Here is a 7,435-nt window from a genome sequence, read left to right on the forward strand (position 1 = left end):
GCTCCTGTCAATTTCGAGCCCTGCCATATCCGATCTTAATAGGATCACATAGGCCTCCACAGAGTGGAGGTTTATATTAACAGAATCTTGTTTTTATAAGAAATGAATGTCATCCACTTGCTCAAACTACTTGTAGGTACTTCAAACACAAATTGGAAAACAATATGTGTATTTGCCAGACCTCGAATTCAAATCTGAGACCCACCCATTGACGCATGCCTCTCGACCATTGTGGACGTGAGGGTTTTGGACACTTGTACCTTGTACCCAAAGAAGATAAAATTTATCTACCAAATATATTATCAAATGCCACTACTTAAGTACAAAAAATAATATTATAGTACCTTGGTATATTGTATATATTATGGGGAGAGCCCATTTCGAAATATTATCCATAATAGTTTATTGATTTTTAAGACAGAGGGGGAGGGGGTTAACAAAACGTCGCTGTAGGATTGGTTTGTCGAATAGACCAAATGTCAAATCTTCAGGAGACGAAAAACAAATATCATTATCCTATATTTAAATACATGGAGGTATATGAATGCTGTTTTCATTACAAAGCAATTTATAGAAAAGGATGGTTCTGGTCCATTTAGATACAAAAAATCATTTTGCATTGAAAGGTCGATTTCGACAAAAACGGATATTCGACAAACCAATCCTATAGCGACGAAAATCTATCAGGTGCCACTGACTTCCGCATTTAGACTGACTTCTGCTGACTTGACTGCTGACTTACTTCTGATGACTTCCGCAGTCGTGTCAATAATACGTCATTCTAAGCTTGTCCTTCGTTCTTACAACTGCTCTAGGTTTATGCACTGACGCTCATTCAATATTGGTGTATTTGAAGGTTGCAACATACACTATTGCACGTCTATAATGTGTGTTAGGACACTCACAGATTCAAAACCCTCCATCAAAATGTAGTGTATTGGGGTATAGCCTATCGGAATTCTATGTATTGATCAGTTCTGTGATACCCACCTTTTAGAAAGCGGCATTATAATCAGTATATTATACGAACAGTTTAGCGCGGGTCTTCCAGTGCAACACCGACTTTATTATTTTCACCGAATCTGAAAGTCGCAACGGCGTCTATCAGTAAAATTTTATAACTGATTTGGAGCCAGAGATGCTAGTTTAAAATAATAATTTAAATAACAATGATCGAGGAAAATCCCAAAGTTTATTGGTACTATAAAAAATACACGTATTCTCTGCTTCAATGATTCGTGGTGATATAATTTAATTAAGCACATAAATTTTATGTAGATCACAAAACCCCTGAAAATATCGGACCAGTCTTGAATCGGCAATAAATAACTGCATATTTTAAAATGATCATAGCAGGCCTCGAAATGACTGGAGCGCACAGAGCGCAGTTCTGGTTGATAAAATCCCAGATTATCACTCCGTCTCATGGAAAAATTAAGTTGACTATTTGGCAGCCTATATAACACAAAATCTAATACACGTAGGTATATTTATGCAATTAAATAAATATGTTGTTATTTTTGGAAAATTATCGAGCGCTCCGGTTCGTAAAAAAACTCCATTTCGACCGCTGGATCATAGTACTATAGTATGTGAAAGGATTGTTTTCACATATTGTTTGTTTAACATAATAATATTTTCGATTGATGTTTACGACGTGCTACATGACGTAAGTATCAGTGTTGTCAGCTAAATTCATGATAATTGCACACAATATTTTCAATTTAATTTAATTTAATTTATTTTAAGCATGCCAACTTAATTACTATACCGAACGGGAACTTTTCTCAGATTAATTTAAAATGGTCAGATGCAAGAAGATATTGAGTTGATAAAATCGGAATTACTTGTTCAATTAAACATGATATACTTATATGCTGAATTTAACCAATACATCAAGCAGCAGAAAGAAACTCTTCAGGAAGTAAGATCTTCAGCGCGAGTGTCAGGAAAATATTGTTTATTATTATTTTGATAGTTAAAGATGTTTGTAGTTTGTCTTACCTATACCAGTTACTTTTGGACGCAGAGAATAGTCAAAGGTGGGGGCGCCAGTCAATTTAAATCATAATTCACAAAAATGTACATAAGTACATTAAAAATATGTGATTTTAAATCACCATCCCTATCGATCTTGAAGTTTTCACCGTTATATTTTCCATCGACCTTAAACAACGAGACATCAGACGGCATCAAATTATATAGGTTATGTTAAATAACCGAAGGCCACATTCATAAATATGGAGTAGGTATGATTCATTAAATAAAAAAATAGTTCGTAAAATAATTAACATTCAAAGAGAAATTTGGAGACATTCTGAGATTCGTCGAAATAAAATTTAGTACCTACTGATTGTTAATAACTTGATTCAAAATAATTATATAAAAAAAATCGCCAATATTAACAGAATTCGAGAATATGGTAGATGTGGGTTCAAGCCTGTAACAGTCTTTTCAATAACGAATGACACGTCTTGAGTCTTGTCTATTATTCATTGAATAAAGGAATAGTTGAAATAAATTATATTATTCACTTACACAAGAAATCATACAAATAGATAATAGTAAAACATTATCTAATCATAGATAATAAAGCCATTGCATACGGTAACTCCACGGCAGATATTATATAGAAACCGTACTTCAATGAGGTACTTATATAGATTTATATTAATTATATTAGTTAATAAAATCACCATAAATGCCTGTCATACATATATTTGAGCTGTCAACGAGTCTCAACTATTTTTTTTAGCTCTCAACTATTTATAGTTTTTATAATTTTCTCTCCAATAATATTATAATGTATTTTTTCTTTGGCTGCTCTAAAAAAGTAATAGCTCTTTTAATGGTTACCTACCTACATTATTAAGAAAGGCTTCGCCGAAGATTCATTCTAATATCTGAGAGATGGTGTGATTTACAACTTTTTGATTTATATTTTATTACCCATTCCAATAATTGGTATTTATTAGGCCGTACTGAAACGAAAACTTTATTAACCACTGAACTGATATAAACGGTCCCTGAAACAAGTCACATTTTCAACTTTTTTGATAAACCGAGAAAAGTAGGATTTATCATTTTGTATTTAAATACATATTATATATTATATTATATCCTTTTTCTATAATCTAAGATTATATCATTATATGGCACAACAGCTATGGCAGGAAAGGAATTCGGATTTTGAGAACCGGTACTCCGTCTCCATCTACGACCCAAGCTCTGTTCGTGTACAATGTACATAATTATTGTAATATTACGTGCGTTTTAGATGTTAAGTTAGATCAGCGATCATGAACCCTTTCGTGTTCACGTGCCAACAAATAAAAAAATCATTATTAATATAAATTAAGAACATCATTATTAACATATTGTATATTTTGTATATATGTGTATTTTGTTAGCCACCCCACCACCATATTACAGGCTGTGGTTACATAAAGTGGTAGAAAAGAGAACCAAAAAATAACAATATTCAATGCGAGCACGATTTTGCACAACATCCGGTACTCAGTTGCTTGTTCTCTGAAGGTGCAGAACTAACGTGGATTAAGGCCAATTTGGAGGGCAATAACTGTGTTTAACCAAATCGCTTCGGATATTGATATCTTTCACCTACGTGAGTTGAGTTTATGTGGACGTTATTTTATAAATTCTTAAAATAGGGTCTACTTAGTTCATTCGTTCTACTTATATGTAAGTACATGTTTGTATTTACTCTTCTATACTGTTTTCATAATACCTATGTGTTCGTTTTAATACTGTTTTAATACTATTTCCTTGTTTTATTTCTTTCTTTCTATGTCATGTTGTGACACTTGTGACCGTCTTGAATTTGTGATTTGAAATGATCACCATACATAATATTATTATGTGAAATAAATCAATTTAAATTTGAAACAAAACATAAAATGGCTCACCAGACACATGCCGTATATTTGTGAAAACCTTATAAAATGGCATATTTGTTTATAAATTCAACGAGAAGATTTGACCAGCTAAATACAAATACTGAGAAAAACTTTTAGTATATATATTATTAGATAGTTTTTTTTTACAAATCTAGTAAAAATCTATTCAAATGCGATGTTTGTGTATTCACAAATTGAAAGTATGACGATTTAAATTATTAAAAACGCCTTTTGAGAAAACTTAAACGTGCAGATGTGCAATAACAGGTAGAAGAGATGACTACTTGAAAACATTTAAAATCAATATTTAATTGGTAAAAGTATATACAATAAAATTGATTACATCTATAATTAATATTCTATGTACAGAACAATAAGTTCGCCACCGCTGAGTTGGACGAATTTCTACGAATCCATCAAAATGATCTTTGTGAAAACATTGGAGCGTAAAATAACATCAGTATTACGTACCTACCTTTTATCTGCATAACAAATTCAATAAAAAAACATTGACTTGCAATTCCCAGAAAGTGTATCTATCAAAGAAATCAATATACATTTATTTAATAATGTTATTTATAGATGACTGGGCAGTCGGAAACGTTCTTGATAGATTGATAAAATTTGGTATACCTACCTACGAATTTATACTTGCATTCAGTTCCAGTGTTGCTAACCTATTAATATGCCAGATTGGGTACGAAAATAAAGCTAGTTGGTAGACAAAATTCAACATTTTCTCAACATAAAAACATATCTACAATCCAGCTCATATTTACATTATGGACATTGATCTCGTGGAAACTCAGTGACATCCCTAGGCAAAATGCCGCCCATAGGCAGCGCCAAAAAGCCGCCCCATTTTTTATAAAGTATTTTTATCACCCTTTCATGACTCCTGTATCTAAGAAATGCGTTGTATTGATACATTACTAACGAAATATACACCAATAAAGCATACAAAATTAAATTTAGATATAAAAAGCGAATAAATATAATTAAGTTAGACACTTACCCAAATCATCAAAGTCTGATTTCGTATTTGGTTGATATTTCTGACATATTTGGTTTGTACTATTCAGCAATACACAGATTTGTTATTTCCACACCATTTTTACGAAGCTATTATTGTAGGTAGGTAAAACATGTAAACAAAATATTTTTAGCAATTTCTATAAGTATACCAAATCTCGATTTGCCGCCCTTCGAGTAACTGCCGCCCCCAAGCGACGCTCAATCTGCCTACCCCCACGGGATGGAAACTGCTATTAAAAAGGAATAATTGGCAGTTTCGCAACAAATAATTGAGTTATCCAACTAAAAAATAATAGGTACAGATATGAAATTTCGTCATCACTTATAAAAATTAATAAAGGTTTATATTTTTTAGTTGATGGTTAGATAAGGTATCTATTGGGAAAGGTCAGTATATTTATTTTCGCGTGAATCCGGTTTAATATTTTGTTTATAATTAATTTTAAGCTGTCTGCAGTGTTGTAAAACGCTAGATTTAACGCCATAATAAGCCAGATGTGTATTTGGCGAACTAGATTCCTTATAATGGTAGATCTGGCAAGAAAACCGCTTGGTAACGCTGCTGTTTACAGGTTGGGGTATTCATACAAAAAGTAATATTTTTTACATATCTGGACCTATCTGGACTTGTATAAATTGCTGCTTCAATAATTATTAATCTAATTTGATGTTGGTAAATATTTATAATAAATAAACTTCAACAGAGTGGGATAGGTACGAATAATTGGTATACGTCCTTTGATTGCTCGGTGGGGGTTTTTAGCACTATTCGTCCGATCCAAGTCTTCTAGATCAAAACTAAAATTCTTCAAAGGGTATGTTTTTGAAGCTTTTCTGATATATACCTACCTATAGATATTTCAAATAGGCGGCATTTAAAAATATGCCGCCTATTTGACGCTTGCATTCTGACGGTGCTGCTTTATGGTAGTGAATCATGGCACCTAACGAAGGCTCATAGCAACCATATACTGAGCTTCGAAAACAGATGTTTGCGACGGATGCTGGGATGAATTTAAGAGTAACGAGGAGATTAGGGACCGAGCAACCTCTCACCACGCTGAGAGTGAAGAGGCGACGTTGAACCTGGCTCGGCCACGTGGTGCGGATACCAGAAGAGAACTTCAAACTGGCTTGCCTGTTCTTCAATCCAACCGGATTCCGGCGTCCTGGAAGGCCGCGAAATACTATCTGGTGAGCGGCATGGATTCTTGGAGGTGCCTCGCGGTGTCCATATGCTCCAACTAAGGGACGGATATGGCCGAAGAAGAAAGATATTTCCGTATTTTCAATAAAATATAGGTAGGTACTACATTCCTAAAATCTAGTGAAGGTATATTCGGCAGTGAATAAAAATAATTAAAAATTTCTTGACAGTTTTAAAATTACTAAATTTAATGTTCACGGCCATAATAGATGCACGTATCGTTCACGTACAATTTACCGGATACAGACTATGATAATATTACAGTATGAAATATACCTAGTATTTTTTTTTTTTTAATTATTAATCACCATGTCCTTGCTTTTTCGTACAAGGTGGTTGTTAGTAATTTTGGACAATCACAAACACCCAAGCTTTGAGAAAAACACATAAATATTGTGTCCTCACGGGGATCGAACCCAGAACTCTCGGGCGGAAGGCCAGCGCCTTACCCACTGCACCACGAGAGCCGCTAATATATACCTAGTATTAATACTACATTGTATGTATCTATATTTATTTATTATAATATTATAAAAATAGTTAATACATATACATAAATCCGTACTGGACTAGGTAGATACAGGTGAAAGATGTAACTTAAAAAAAACATTCCCAAAACAATTAGTTGATCAACGGTTCTTATCGGAATCCAATAAGAACAGTAAATAATGGTTATGTATGTATAATACAAGCGTCTGATATGTTATATTCAATTTACGTGGGAAAATATTTGAATAAAATGTATATTTTTAGGGTACCTACCTACTTGTTTAAAAATTGAACCATCCAGGTTTCTTTACAAAAAGTGTATCATCATCATCACCATTAGTCGGTGTTGCTTTTCTAAATGTATAGCAATGATGGGATTTTGGATTGTTGTCATTGTACTGTTTTCACTCAGAATGGAGTCGGAGCAAAGTGTGTTAACAACTTAAATATACTGAGAATTTAAGAGATCAGTTTACCACTAAGAGCTCAGACAACATTGCAGTTGCAGCGCGTCGACTTCAATTTGAGATTCAAATAGGATACATTTGGAAACGAGTAAGATCTAGATCAACGTGCTGCAACTGCAGTGGTGTGTCTGAACTAATATGCGCAGATATGATTTCTTCCGTTGGACAGTAAGTAGGCGGGGCGGGGACTAACATGTTACGTGTACAATTATAATACTACCATGGTTGTTATCGCTGACTCTGGATCCCGTCTGTTGTATCATCTTGTCTCGCCTTAGCGCTCCTCTCACTATCTCTTGTTTCCTGCACAAATTATCGAA

The sequence above is a fragment of the Rhyacophila brunnea genome, unplaced genomic scaffold (assembly GCF_057557595.1).
Source record: "Rhyacophila brunnea isolate RB1 unplaced genomic scaffold, BYU_Rbru_1.0 scaffold_3, whole genome shotgun sequence".
NCBI lineage: Eukaryota > Metazoa > Arthropoda > Insecta > Trichoptera > Rhyacophilidae > Rhyacophila > Rhyacophila brunnea.